This window comes from Schistocerca americana, chromosome X (genome assembly GCF_021461395.2).
Source record: "Schistocerca americana isolate TAMUIC-IGC-003095 chromosome X, iqSchAmer2.1, whole genome shotgun sequence".
In the NCBI taxonomy this organism is placed as follows: domain Eukaryota; kingdom Metazoa; phylum Arthropoda; class Insecta; order Orthoptera; family Acrididae; genus Schistocerca; species Schistocerca americana.
This window is the reverse complement of record NC_060130.1, coordinates 843,562,383-843,579,032: the sequence shown is the minus strand read 5'-3', so window position 1 is coordinate 843,579,032 and position 16,650 is coordinate 843,562,383.

Sequence of the window (16,650 nt, the reverse complement as noted above, 5' to 3'; positions counted from 1 at the left end):
GTATTCTGCCTGTTTACATATCTCTATATTTGAATACGCATGCGTATACCAGTTTCTTCGGCGCTTCCGTGTATATGAATCATATTGTACAGTAGCATTTTCATTAGTTTTCAGTTGTGTTTTGCTATACGTTTTTGTGTATTTTTTGTGTGTATGGGTAGTTGATTTTTTGAATGTGTGATTCTCTCGGGAGTTGGTAACATGAACTTCAATAGATTGTTTATGCTTTCCAGTAGTTTAAGATGTGTGTCTAAGAGCACACAGTATTTTAGTTTACAATCACATGGGATAAGAATCATTGACTGCATGAGAATAATACGTGTTTTACGAATGCTCTACGTAAAGATGCACAGCGGCAACCACCGAGAGTCATTGGCGAGTTCAGTCGAAATGTGTTGTAAACATACCATATAAAACAATAAACTGATAGCCAAGATCGCAGGAATTCTTTTTATTCCTTGATAACCGGTTTCGGCGAAACTAAAGCCGCCATCCCTTATGAGCACAATGTGCTCCCTACAAAACATACTATATTTCATTGTCAATAAATCTATGTAAGGTAAACCGAAACGTGATGTAACATTCCTAAAAACATGTAAGGTGTTTATTGTGCCTCATCTTTTTACTGTTGTGTGGACCGTACGTGATGTGTTACATGTTTTATTTTGTGGAATGTCGAATTCTGTTTTTGTAGGGCAAACCTTTTGTCTCTGCCACTTGTCTGAGTGTTAGCGTTACGCATTTCTGACGTGAGAGTTGGTGTAATGTCACTGACGTGACGAGGATTCGTTTTTTCACGTACTTCATGTTCGTGGTACACACTGCAAATATTTTGAAGACATTTGGTCTGCAGCCGGATGCGAAGAACGCCCCAGGGTACTTACCGATGAGATGTAATGGTATGTCAGCCGCTAGTTTTAACCGATTGAGCGCTGAGCTAGCTTGACAATATTTGTATTGGAGAGTTTATTTTTGTACACTTCACCTCTGTGCCTCCTACAGCTTGTTTTGCTGGTAAGTGCTGTACATTTTGGTTTGCGCCACCTTTGCTGAACGTATTGTGAAGAATATTCATGGCACCTTATTGATCGCCGCTCGATGTGGCCGAGCAGTTCTAGGCGCTACAGGCTAGAACCGCGCGACCACTACGGTCGGAGGTTCGAATCCTGCCTCGGGCATGGAAATGTGTGATGTCCTTAGGTTAGTTAGGTTTAAGTAGTTTTAAGTTCTAGGGGACTGATGCCCTTAGAAGTTAAGTCCCATAGTGCTCAGAGCCATTTGAACCATGTTTGAACCTTATTGATCACATGGACAGCTTTATAAATGGCTGGGCCATATTTGTGTTAAATGAGTTTGGGGAAACGTGTTTTCTTTTTCTTTTTACTGTAATTTACTAGCTTCTTTGGATTAGACATTTGCTGTGGAAACCGTGGTTTTTCGATGCTCTGAGCTAAATTAAAATGCGTTAAGTATGTGATTATCTTTTGATTATACTTGTCATGGGTCTACATTTTCTTGAAAATGTAGAAAAATCTCTCAGTACAAGTAGTATGTTAGGATCTACCTCTGGGATGTGATGATATTTAGATATACTGAATTTGTTGTGTCGACTACTGTGGGAGTCAGCACTAACACAAGCAAGGCAGGAGAGTAGTAGCAATGTCCAGAGCCAGGAATCCAAAGTGACCTGTGCATATTAATTCAAATTAATTAAACACTTTATTTCTAAAAAAGGAAATAAACGGAAGTTAACTTCTAGTTATGTAGTGGCTTCCAGTGCCTCCTATACAGGGTGTTACAAAAAGGTTCGGCCAAACTTTCAGGAAACATTCCTCACACACAAATAAAGAAAAGATGTTATGTGGACATGTGTCAAGAAACGCTTAATTTCCATGTTAGAGCTCATTTTAGTTTCGTCCACCTACGCTCAATGGAGCACGTTGTCGTGATTTCATACGGGATACTCTACCTGTGCTGCTAGAACATGTGCCTTTATAAGTACGACACAACATGTGGTTCATGCACGATGGAGCTCCTGCACATTTCAGTCCAAGTGTTCGTATGCTTCTCAACAACAGATTCGGTGACCGATGGATTGGTAGAGGCGGACCAATTCCATGGCCTCCACGCTCTCCTGACCTCAACCCTCTTGACTTTCATTTATGGGGGCATTTGAAAGCTCTTGTCTACGCAACCCCGGTACCAAATGTAGAGTTTCTTCGTGCTCGTATTGTGGACGGCTGTGATACAATACGCCATTCTCCAGGGCTGCATCAGCGCATCAGGGATTCCATGCGACGGAGGACATTTTGAACATTTCCTGTAACAAAGTGTTTCAAGTCACGCTGGTACGTTCTGTTGCTGTGTGTTTCCATTCCATGATTAATGTGATTTGAAGAGGAGTAATAAAATGAGCTCTAATATGGAAAGTAAGCGTTTCCGGACACATGTCCACATAACATATTTCCTTTCTTTGTGTGTGAGGAATGTTTCCTGAAAGTTTGGTCGAACCTTTTTGTAACATCCTGTATACAATTACTTTTCGCTATTACTACTCGTGGATCGCAGGCTACCTATCATCTTCCTATTACTCAGCACTGATGCTCTCGAAGACGGCGACCGAACTGGGCCGACCAACGAGGGTCGGCTGCTTAAATCAACGTTGATAGGAGGCGCTTAACTCTGTCTTCCTGGAGGTGTAGCGCTGCCCACTCTCTCCATTGGAGCGCGGGTCAGCGCTTTCTTGATGCCGTTTCGAGGCTGGTCAGTGTGCAGTCGGAGAGTTAGAACTGCACATTATTAGCTATACGTAGCCTACGAATGTTGTAGGACAAGTTGTACCACTAGGCAGACGTTCCTTGGGTTTCAGCAGCAGGCATAGCAACGAGATTCCTCTGGGATAAATCTGACCAATCGCTCCTCATGCTCAGCCTCAAAACGCGTTGCTGAAGCGTACCTACTGTCATTGGCGTGTCCGCCGTCCCAAATCCTTCCATGGGCAGACATTGTCAGCTGGCAGACTTTCCACCACAGCAGCGTTCGTTCTCGCTACGAAGAGAAGCCCCATGCGATGTAATAAGTTTCATGAGCTGCATCGCAGAGCAACTCTGTTTTGTTAACCCATGAACACACAATTCAATTCAACGTAAATTTAATTTATTTCTTTTAAAATTCTTGACCACCACAATAAATAAACCATAAGATACACTCAATTACTTATCTGTGTGCATATGCAACCTTTTACTGAAGCAACAGTTAGTCACAGTTGACAATGTATTGACCACATGAAGCAGCCACAAATTTAAATTTTTGTGATGATTTCTCTTGTTTGCAGTCAAAAAAAGACTAATGAGCAAAACAACTGATGTAGTGTAAGAACAAAATAAGAGTTTTTTTTAGTATTAATGGCATTGATTGGTAGGTACTCGTGAACGATTGTCCTTCTGAACTTCTGACACAAATGCATTGAAGATTAGAATTTTATTGTATGAAATCGCTCTCTGGGGTAATATTATTTTAGTATTTGATGTCCTTTTGAAAATGACAATAGTTTTTAAGTTAAAATTCCGGTTATTAAACAATTACTTACCTTGAGAAGCTGCAAAATGGTTAAAATATAGGACAATAACTTTATTAATATCATCAAGCTGAGAGCATACTCCTGGAGCAAGCCTGGATTGTTGAGCCAGGCTACGAAATAACTTTCTAATCACTTTATTTGCATGAAGTGGGGTACAGATTCCCTGTTTTACCTTGGCAGTTAGCTAATACATTTTTTATTTATTAATTAGGCGCTACCCTAGTTATCTTTGCTTCATGTTGTCATTTTAATCAATCAGGCCTTGCTATTTTTTAAATATTATTTGGTGGACGACTGTCAGGAATTTTGTATTCCTTGGCTCCGGTGATGGGTTGAAAAATGCGTTTCTTAAAATGTCATTATTAAGTGATTGTCGAGTTTTGAAATAACGGGAGTTTTATTCCTTTCTGAAAGAGAAGTAACGGTATATTGTGACATGACCGTCACATATCGCTTAGCGATATTTGCTTATTTTTATGCTCATTTGTCCGACATTTTTGAGGAGGCTGGAATCCTTGCTAACTCTGGAGGATGGCTTCAGATTATCTAGTTAAGAAACATGAGTTTCAATGTCCATTTGACCACAGGAGGGCAGTCGCAGAGATCCCGAAGAAGGGAAGAGGGTCCCAATGGCACTGTAGTTCGCGGAAACGAATGCGATAAGCCCCTGCTGCTCGCCTTGGCGGCGAACGTGGCTTTCTCAAAAAATGGCTCTGAGCATTATGGGACTTAACAGCAGAGGTCATCAGTCCCTAGAACTTAGAACTACTTAAACCTAACTAACCTAAGGACATCACACACATCCATGCCCGAGGCAGGATTCGAACCTGCGACCGTAGCGGTCACGCGGTTTCCGACTGAAGCGCCTAGAACCGCTCGGCCACTCCAACCGGCCTGTGGCTTTCTCCTCTAAAGACAGCGGCCGCTTAGCGACTACACAGATCTAACAGCGGACCGACACGTCGCCGCTAAGCCAAAGTGAGAAAATTCGTTAACTTTTCCTCCAAGTCTTGTTATCTAATCAGTACACTCTTGCCCGCCACCAAATGGGCGCCAATGGCACATCCAAAGCGTGGAATATGGCTTAAAGGCGGTACTAACCTCTTGCATGTTAAGAGGTATTCAGTAGGCCAAGAATGAGAAATTTCTGCAGGATAGCCCTGTATTCACGTCAGTATAAGGAATTCTCGCAAGTCACTTTGACAACGGCTGGGTGTCATCCCCTCAATGTAGAGCTTTTCGAAGATTTGGAATTTAGATTTAGAGGAGGCGAATTTTGGTCACTTGTTTTAAAGCTGTCTGGGACACTCGAGGTCCTGATGACGTCGGTTACACTCTTTTTGTGACGTATTCTGCAGCACGTTAACTGATTTTAGAGTAAGTTCGGCATTTTCCATCAACGATGTCCTCTTTCTGAGCAGCTCACAATTTGTGGGACTTTCTTCACAAACTGAGGTGCGTGATTAACTGTAGTATTATTTCATGGGTCTTGGACTCGTTTACTTTGCATTTGCGAGCTGCACACATTAGGAAAACTTACAGCGTTTTCCCAATAGTCGTCCACGTAGATAGAGTATCTGCCCACAGTATAAGTGGGACATTCATGGTTAAATCACACGATTAAGTCTGCCCATTGCTGTCAGCTGAATACCTTCTTCTGATATTGTCAACAGACAATGGCAGGTAATTATAATGTACAATTATTCTAGAGCGCTTTATTTTTCAATAACTGAGACGACTCTGTGCTCGTACCGTTGGAGCAATTTCTCAGTCAATATTACGAGACTTCATGTTCATTTTGTTAGTACTTACCTATTCTCTGTCATTTTAATATGGTTTGTACCGTGATTTTAAATAAATAAATGACTTATTAAATGCAGACCTGATTTTATCTTAATACCAAACTGTTGTCCTACGACTGATCCTGGTTAGGTAACCCTCGAAAATCAAATACAGCTCCTGCATTTATAATTCGTTTCCTTCACTCTGACGGTGTTCCGTTGCAAAATAGGTTCCAACTCTTTTGTTTAAATATTAAGTATGAGTGTATCTTGATTTGTGGTTTTGACTTGCAACTGCCGAGCATTGCTCTGAGCTCGCCCTTAGTGTTCTAAAGTAAGATCTCAGAGAGAGCAATAAAGTTAATTAAAACGCTCATTTTTAAACCAGTTATAGTAACACCTAATTATTCCTCATTACTCGAAAACGGACTTTTAACTAATAACTATATCTGTGAAACTCCGAAGACCCGATGGGCTGTAGGCAATAAATATAGTAAATACGACTATTATAGCACGAATATCAATTATTTTTTTCCTATTTGGACTATAATAAGATTCTTCTATATAACTCAGATACTGTCCCACGTTTAATGATCGAAAGCGACTGTGGATGGTAATTTGAGGGAAACAGTGTCAACAATCTTACGGAGGAACGCAAACAAAAATACCTTTTTTATTACTGGAAGATACACTATGTGATCAAAAGTATCTGGACACCTGGCTGAAAATGACTTATAAGTCCGTGGTGCCCTCCATCGGTAATGCTGGAATTCAGTATGGTATTGGTGCACCATTAGCCTTGATGAGAGCTTCCATTCTCGCAGGCATATGTTAAATCAGGTGCTTGAAGGTTTCTTGGGGAATGGCAGCCCATTCTTCGCGGAGTGCTGCACTGAGGAGAGGTATCGATGTCGGTCGGTGAGGCCTGGCACATATTCGGCGTTCCAAAACATCCCAAAGGTGTTCTATAGGATTCATGTGAGCACTCTGTGCAGAGCAGTCTATTACAGGGATGCAATTGTCGTGTAACCACTCCGCCGCAGGCCGTGCATTATGAACAGGTGCTCGATCGTGTTGAAAGATGCAGTCGCCATCCCCGAATTGCTCTGCAACAGTGGGAAGTGAGAAGGGGCTTAAAACATGAATGTAGGCCTGTGCTGTGATAGTGTCACGCAAAACAACAGGTGGTGCGAGCCCCCTCCATGAAAAACACGACCACACCATAGCACCACCATCTCCGAATTTTACTGTAGGCACTACATACGCTGGCTGATGACGTTCACCGGTCATTCGCCATATCAGCACCATGCCACCGGATCTGTGATTCGTCACTCCACACAACGTTTTTCCACTGTTCAATCGTCCAATGTTTACGCTCCTTACACCAAGCGAGGCGTCGTTTGATATGTACCGGCGTGATGTGTGGCTTATGAACAGCCGCACGAACATGAAATCCAAGTTTTATCACCTCCTACCTAACTGTCATAGAACTTGCAGTGGATCCTGATGCAATTTGCAGTATGGAATTCCTGTGTGATGGTTTGGATAGATGTCTGCCTATTACACACTACGACCCTCTTCAACTGTCGCCTGTCTCAGTCAGTCAATAGACGAGGTCGGCCTGTGCGCTTTTGTGCTGTACGTGTCCCTTCACCTTTCCACTTCACTATCACATCGAAAACAGTGGACCTATGGATGTTAAGGAGTGTGGAAATCTCGCGTACAGACGTACGAAACAAGTGTCAGCCAATCACCTGACCACATTTGAAGTACGTGAGTTGCGCAGATCGCCCCATTCTGCTCTCTCACGATATGTACTGACTAATGAGGTTGCTGATATGGAGTACCTGGCAGTAGGTGGCAGCACAATACACCTAATATGAAAAACGTATGTTTTTGGGGGTGCCTGGATACTTTTGATCACCTAGTGTAAGTACATGCTATATGGACTTGATAAAACCATCTTTCCCGCAAACTAAGCTATCAGTTGGACGTCTATAACTTCATGTATATCATAATTCATTTATAAATGCGTAGGTGCTCCAGCAATGAACCGCGACGCCTCGAATGTAGGTTTCACTCCCATTTCTCAACGTAGACACTTCTTACGCTGTTGATGTATGGTTCCCGAAATACATACATTTACAAAAACATTTACCTTGTAACTTCTTGTTGTGATGTTTATATTAAGCGACATATAACTGATTTGAAAATATCCTCGTTCCGTCACAAACTTTCGTGAGTTTCATCTTGTGGTGTTGCAGTTCTTCTTATTTCCGTGCTTGCTATGAAAATAGGACAAGGAATTCCGCCTCATTCAAGACATCTTTTCAGTTTCGTTGTACACAGACATGTTTCAGCACTTTTTGTGCTATCTTCACCGGCTTATTTCATTTTCTTACTTACGTGAAGCTAATGGGTATTTATGTTGATAGCTAGTCTACTACACAATCACAACTTATCATGGCTTTGACCTTGTAGTCCTTTCTGGTATGTTTTGGCGAGGTGAATACGCTGATTTCTGTGACTTATGGTAGTTTGACGACGCACATTCTACGAATTTTCAAACATGGGCAGAGTTTTCGCCGTCATTGAATCAGCGTATTCACAGCACCAAAACATACGAGAAAACACAACATCAAAGCCACGACAAGTTGTAGATTGTGTAGCAGACTAGCTACTAACATGAATACCCATTAGCTTCATGTAAGTAAGAAAATAAAATAACCCACTGAAGACAGTAAAAAAAGAGAAGAAACATGTCTGTGTCAAACGAAAGTGAAAGGTGTCTTGCATAAGGCGGAATTCCTAGTCCTATTTTCGTGAGTTTGTCGCCTATCTTATTAGCAAGGCCCAACAATCAGTGATATGTTGTTACTTTCTTAGGACTACTACGTGGCTTGCTCAGACGGTCTTGCAAATAGCATCAGCCTCTCGTGTCCGTCTGCAGAAATTACTTGACTCAATGTATAACAATGGACCCCACTGCTAATTATCCTTCAAGAAACAAGTGTATATATGTCCTTCGAGTCAGACGCAACATGTGTTATCCCATTTCACTTCGCCAATTCACTTCAATTGGTTTTGTAAGACGTCTAAATTTGAAAAAAAAGATAACACCGGTTCCATTAAGACTAATGGGTTAAGAGAAAGTATTTTCATTTTGTTCTTCACTGACAGCGGTTGCGACATTTGCGCCTTGTAATGTCCACCTGTAATAGAACAACGAACTGGCGCACTTGATATATTGAGTCTGTGGTACCTGACAATGAAATCAGTAATTCCAATTTAGTTCAATTGTTCACTATAAGGACACACAAACAGTTTCTCAACTGCCCGTACCGGAAGTTTTGTTAGTTTCACTACAAGCTGCTCATATTTTTTGCTTCTCAGGCTTTAAGCTCACATTCATTGTATTTTTAGAGACGCAGGTATTAGTAATTTTTCAGCCTTATCAAAATCAATCAAGATTTAATAATATTTTTCGTAATAACACCTCGCTTTGCTTATCCTGAAAGAACAGTCTATAAACATTATGATTATGGGCTGTAACATCATTTACACATATTGCAACGACTACTGGAACTAATTTTGCTTATGTTATCGCGAAATCTATTTCATTTATGTTTATTACGTCAGTGTCCCGTTTTTGCATACTGTTAACTCAGAGGGGTGTAAAATATGGTCTAACTGCTCTTAAAGATGAACTGGGGAATGTCCCTCTCATAGCTACACACAGGAGCGCAGTAGCATGCTGTTAAAATTCCGCGTGTAATGGCAGGAGTACCACGCAACGTGACAGAGTAGTGGTGACCGGATTCCAAAATGAAATGGGATTAAACGCGTAAGAACAGCTCTTACAGAAAAGTACCACGTGGCCTCAATGATTACGCGTAATTTTCCACTCAGCTAAGAGCATGGATCGATTGGCAGCTTTGTCTGGCGCCTAGGCACGTCGATTTAGCGAGACCGTGTGATGATTAGTGGATGTTAGTGGAACAATGGCGTGGCCACCAAACACACCACGGCTAATTCACTTCGCTGGGGGAGAAGATCACCCGCAGCCGGCGAAGACGACACAATGGCGAGCAGCCGGCACACCTGCTGCGCCCCCGTCGACGATGTGTGTTTCACGCGGTTAGCCGCGTTCCAAACCGCCATCGTTGCTAGAAAGCTGATGCACCTAAAAAGACACATTATAGGTCCACTGAAATTAATAGTCAAATATGGCATCCAGAGAATGACACAGGAGAAAAATTACTGAGAAAAACAAAATACGCTCGTCAATAAAGCTCTCACACAGTTCATTGACAGACAAATTTTCCATATACACTAGTGCCCAAAATTAAAGCAACAAACGGAAATTTTGCAAAGTAGCGTTTATTTTGCCACAAAACAGTATAAACAAGTGATAGTAAAGAAAAAAATATTATAAAACATACCGACCGTAAACAATGGCGTAACGGTAGACAAAAATGTTCTTCGTTATTTTCCAACTTAACGGATTTACACACATTCCAACAACTGTTTAATGCGCTCAGTATGGAGTGTGACCACCTCCGGTTGCAGTACAGGCCTAACAAAGGACGGGGCATGCTTTCAATGATGCCTCTGATCTGCGTCATGTTGAGCAGTAACTCACATTCTTCCCGCAGCGCTGTTCGAAAGTCTTGGAGAGTGGTTGAGGGATGCTGAAGTGATGCATGCCGTTCCCTAGTCCATCTCAGACGTGCTCTATGGGATTCAAATCGGGAGAGCGAGCAGGCCACGCCATGCGTGCAATATCTTCCGTCTCCAAGAAAACATCAACCATCCGTGCTCTATGAGGTCGAGCATTATCGTCTGGGCCCACAGCAACTCGCAACGACAACATATGAGGTCCCAAGATATAGTCACGATACCTGACAGCAGTTAAACCTTGCTGATTTAACCGTACAGTTTCATGAGAAGGTATTCGTGTAGTCAACATAAACCTTGCCCACAACATTAGGGACCCTCCTCGATATTGGTGTCTTTCCTCAATGTTTGGGTCCCGAAATTGTTTCACGTTCCCTCCATATGCGAATTCGCCGAAAATCAATCTCCAGACCAAATCGGGACGCATCTGTAAAAAGAAAATTGGCCCATTGTTCGACTATCCAGGTGGCATGTTGACGGCTCCAGTTGCGGCGTTGCTGGGACAAAATTCGCATAACTACTTACTGCTTCTTTAGTCGCACTGTCAACCACAAAAAGTTCCACCTACCTCAGTACGGTGTCTGGTCACCAACCCGCTTCCCTGCAACGTGGATACTGTTCTGACGATGTTAAAAGCAGCGTTGAAGAAAAACATCGTCAATATTTACACAGTAGCACAGTCCGAATTTAACTCTGTAGCTAAATGTCATGTAAATATATTACAACAATTTTCGGGTGGAGGGCGATTGTTTCATCTCTTCGAAAAATGTCAAAATTCGGGAAAAAGTTCTTTATTTGCTTTAGTTGCCAAATCAAATAGGTGCCATCAGGCCGCATTTAAAACTAACAGCTAATATCACTGTCCTCATCTCACAGCTCATACCATCTAGTACACCCACAAGACAGTCAGAAATGTACCAAATTTCAACCTGAATTGTTACGCGATTTTCACAGTTTATACTCAGCTACAACATGAGTTTTACATTTTGTCCTTTTCAGTGGATTTCTTTAAAAGAAGTTGCTCGCCAACTATTCTGTAAACGATTACGTAATATGCCACGTGGAATTCTTCACAAAGGCCGAGAGTTCACAACTAATTCCTTCACAAAGCTCAAATTTTCCCAATCTGTCCGTAAATGCATCTGCTTTCACGGCGATATAAACCGAACGCGAAATAACAGTACCTTCTTCATTTTACATATAACTTTTTCGGACATATTCAACATGACCTGCGCGTCCGACAGAGAAACTACGACTTCCTCAATGCTGTTGCTCACAGCGCATATACTACTTGGTAGAGGGCGGAAAAGACTTCACTCTGATTGGTTGATCAAATGAGCAGCCAATCAGATCAATCTTTTAAGATCATATTCGCGCCTAAACTGTTTTACTCCAGTCAACATTCACAGATGCATTTACGTCATTTTATCCTCCCAATATTAATAAAATGTTCCAGCAAACCAAACCAAACGAAAACTATTCTTGAAATAACTTTAGAAAAACATTACTCTACAAATAGCTATTCTGGATACCTTCTTACAAAAACAAGGACACTTGGACATACGTCATCAGCAAGTAAGGGGAATTACAGCTTTCGTTGCAACAGCTTGTAGCACACTTTCCCATGACCTAGCTACATAATGTTTAACGGGAGATAATTTGAATCTTTACGAATGTCCTACATACACACTCTCATTTACCCTCATTTATTTACTCAGCAAAACAAATAGTTATTAAATGAATATTAATTCTTATTGAATTCTCTATTACGAAAACGAAAAATAGTGAACGTTCAGACATACTGACCTAACATTTTGTAAACTTCAGTAATGATTCAAACTGATAGCAAAGGACAAACTGCTACGCATCCAAACTAACTTTAATCTTACTAGTGTCGGTTTTTGGTATTTTTGGTAATTTTATTTAACTTTGAAAGTATCCCAGCCAGAAAGCTGAGATTTTGCAACCAGCTTTTTTATAACAAAAGGCTAAATATAAAGTCTTTTGAAACTTAATAAGATTTAGTATAGTTTATTTAGATTCTTAAGGGTCTGTATACTCTGTCGCTGGAAATGACACAAGTAGCGATTCCCACGGTCGTGGTAGCGACAGGTGCGAGTGAATGACGCCGAGATACAAGCGGCTGTCCCGCCACCGACTCCAAAGCTACGAGCCCGTACCGCAAGGTAGCTTACTGCAATAAAATGCTATTGCGGTTTGACTCGCGACGCTACACAGGCTAAACGTTCCTTTCTGTGAAGATGCGTCAGAGGTGCACATACAGCAGTTCTCCGAGAATAAAGACCGCTCTGCCAAAGTATTCTGTACACCGTTTGCCTCACTACAACACGTCCAGTGGACGCTGCGAGATCAGACGTCAGTTGCCGTGCGGTACTAAGGCTGTACCGTCGTCCCCTTACAACATCCTTCTGATGCTGCACGTGATCGGCCCCGCCCTGGTTTTCTGGATACAGTTTCAATATCTATAAACTGCCGCCACCTCCGCAAAACAACGGAAAGGTTCACATTATGCCATCGGGCCACATCATTTAGCGACTGTCCTGCTTCCATTCTTCCCATGACCCTCCACAGCAGAAAGCCTGGTAGACGTCTTCTCTGTGCCATGCTGCAGCGTCTGACTGTATACACAGCGATTGTGGACGTGAGACTACGCGGCAAACACCACCCCGTCTGATACGTGCCCGAACCTCATGTTGGCGTGGTTGGGCGTTGGCCGGAGTGTTATCTTCAGTGCAGGACACGATCGCACGGACATCTGTTGATAGTTTGTACCATTATATAGTGAATTAGACAGAGGACGGGGAAACAGGGGTTTGTTGCTATAATTTTGGTCGTGGTAATAAATCATACTTGTAAATCTGATGATCTGGGGATTTTCACATGCGTTCGCTGATTGGCGAGCGCGGTTGGTCAAGCTGTTCATATTTTTTCTTTTTTCCTCATTTCATTTACGATGAAGGTGATTTTAGCCCGCTGAACACCTCACGTTTTATCCCTATATCTTTATTACCACGACGTCTTTAGATTACGTCCCCTCAGTCCCCCCCCCCCCCCCCCAGGCTAAATATTTGGCTTTAGTAATAGTTTTTAAGAGTTCCTCCTGTTGTCATAGCATAAGCAACCGTGTGCGGTTATTTTTAAGCTTCATGTCCTATTTAGCTCGTCACTTATTCTATCAATTCCATTTTTTGATGTACGTTGATCCACGGTTGGGAATATAAGGGCTATTTAGCCATGACCCATGTATAAACGTTCACGTATTCGTATGCGCATGCGCATTCAGGTAACTTCCCTTGTCTTGCGCATGTGCATAGCTAGAGGGTCGGACGTGTAAGTGAGCGACCATTTGTAGCTGCAGTTTATGGCGGGTCATGGCCCATCGAACATAGGCCGGTGTGAGGTGGAGGTTACACCATTAAGTTAAGTAACGGTTTAGACTTTGTACATATGTACTGTTTGTGTTTTCCTTTTTTTCGTTTATAAATGTATAGCTATGGTGTTCTTTTAATCATTGACAAAGGTCTTCTTAGGCACTTGTGGGTTTTATTGTTCTGAAGAAGGTGTAGTTATCTACGCCGAAACCTAGGTTAACACTAGGTGCTCTTTTCGCAATCGAGGCGGGTTTATAGATTTTTAACAGTTTCAAATTGTATGGAGCGGATGGACGTGTTCGGGTATGGAGACACCCTCATGAATCCATGGACCCTGCGTGTTCAAAATGGTTCAAGTGGCTCTGAGTACTATGGGACTTAACTTCTGAGGTCATCAGTCTCCCAGACTTATAACTACTTAAACCTAACTAACCTAAGTACATCACGCACATCCATGCCCGAGGCAGGATTCGAACCTGCGACCGTAGCAGTCGCGCGATTCCTGACTGTAGCGCCTAGAACCGCTCGGCCACCCGGCCGGCCCATAAGTATCAGCAGGGACTGTTCAAGCTGGTGAAGGGTCTGTAATTGTGTGTGCAGTTGGAGTGATATGGGACCCCTGATGCGTCTAGATACGACTCTGACAGTAAGCATCCTGTCTGATCACCTGCATCCATTCATGTCGATTATGCATTCCGACGTACTTGGACAATTCCAGGAGAACAACGCGACACCCCACAAGTCAAGAATTGCTACGGAGTGTCACCAGGAAATCTCTTCTGAGTTTAAACACTTCCGCTGGCCACTAAACTCCCCAGACATGAACACTGTTGAGCTTATCTGAGATGCCTTGCAACGTGCTCTTCAGAAGAGATCTCCAATTCCTCGTACTCTTACGGATTTAAGGGCAGCACTGCAGGATTCATGGTGTCATTTCCATCCAGCACTACTTCAGACATTAGTCGAGTCCATGCCACGTCGTGTTGCAGCACTTCTGCGTGCTTGGGGGAGCCCTATACGATATTAGGCAGGTGTACCACCTTCTTTGGATCTTCAGTGTATGTACATGTCAGAAAAAATGCAGAACCCTTAAGGACTGTGTTTATTTTCACCAGGATATATGCAAACTGAAGGTTGTAGTGGTGGTGATTCATTTGCCACTGTCATCGGCGATCAGGTGGTGCTGAGGATGCCTATCTATGCGGCTTCTGGTTTTGCTTTTCAGGCAGTAACCGTGCTGAGTTGAGCAGTGTTCGCAACATTCGTTCAAGGTACGACCATGCCACGAGGACTCCCGTCGAACAACTTCAGCCATTTGAATGGGATCGCATTGTGGACCAGCAGGAAGCTGGATGGAGGTACGACAGATTGCTGCACATATTGCGCACAGCATATCTGTGGAGTGTCGCTGCCTTCATCAGTAGTCTGTGGAACATTCCCAGACCCGTAGACCAGGTTCTTGACGTGCACCTAGTACAGTCACACGTCAAGATCAATGCATTGTGCGAGCAGAGGTGGCCTAAGAAACATCACCCACGGAAGAAATACAACCACGTGTTACACCTGCTGTGACGCCTAGGACCATTGGGAACGGTCTGCTTGTATCAGGATAAGATCACGTGTATCTCTGGCCAGGCTAACACTGACACTACGAAACCGCCAAGCAAAGACACAGAATACCATACAGATACAATACTGGGCCCAAAATGAAGCAAATTGAACAGCCCTCCGCTATGCTTCCGGAAATCAAAAGAAAAGAGCGTGATATTGGATATATGCAGATAATTTGTCAAATAACTATGAAATAATGTTCTTCTGTTAATGTGTAGCAGCTACAGCCAGAAGCGAATTTAGCCTGATTTTGAAACACGAACACATCACACACATCGTTTTTCAGCAATTGCTGTAACACATACATGCAAACACGTCAGTAATAAACGACCTACTGAGTGACATTCAGAATAAGAAAACGAAGCCTGAAAATTTCAGTTTAGGATCAGTCATCATATGGTTTAATATGCCCTTCACTAGACATAAGATAAATCCAATAAGAAAAATCCTAAAATCAGTTGGAGATATGTTAATCGACAATTTACAAAGAACAATGTTGTTGTTGTTGTTGTTGTGGTCTTCAGTCCTGAGACTGGTTTGATGCAGCTCTCCATGCTACTCTATCCTGTGCAAGCTTCTTCATCACCCAGTACTTACTGCAACCTACATCCTTCTGAATCTGCTTAGTGTATTCATCTCTTGGTCCCCCTCTACGATTTTTGCCCTGCACGCTGGCCTCCAGTGCTAAATTTGTGATCCCTGGATGCCTCAGAACATGTCCTACTAACCAGTCCAGTTGTGCCACAAACTCCTCTTCTCCCCAGTTCTATTAAATACTTCATCATTAGTTATGTGATCTACCCATCTAATCTTCAGCATTATTCTGTAGCACCACATTTCGAAAGCTTCTATTCTCTTCTTGTCCAAACTATTTATCGTCCATGTTTCACTTCCATACATGACTACACTACATACAAATACTTTCAGAAACGACTTCCTGACACTTAAATCTATACTCGATGTTAACAAATTTCTCTTCTTCAGAAACGCTTTCCTTGGCATTGCCAGTCTACATTTTATATCTTCTATACTTCGACCAACATCAGTTATTTTGCTCCCTAAATAGCAAAACTCCTTTACTACTTTAAGTGTCTCATTTCCTAATCTAATTCCCTCAGCATCACCCGACTTAATTCGACTACATTCCATTATCCTCGTTTTGCTTTGGTTGATGTTCATCTTATATCCTCATTTCAAGACAGTCCATTCCGTTCAACTGCACTTCCAAGCCCTTTGCTGTCTCTGACAGAATTACAATGTCATCGGCGAACCTCAAAGTTTTTATTTCTTCTCCATGGATTTTAATACCTACTCCGAATTTTTCTTTAGTTTCCTTTACTGCTTGCTCAATATACAGATTGAATAACATCGGGGAGAGGCTACAACCCTGTCTCACTCCCTTCCCGACCACTGCTTACCTTTCATGCCCCTCGACAAATTGTAAATAGCCTTTCGTTCCCTGTATTTTTCCCCTGCCACCTTTAGTATTTGAAGGAGAGTATTCCAGTCAACATTGTCAAAAGCTTTCTCTAAGTCTACAAATGCTAGAAACGTAGGTTTGCCTTTCCTTAATCTTTCTTCTAAGATAAGTCGTAAGGTCAGTATTGCC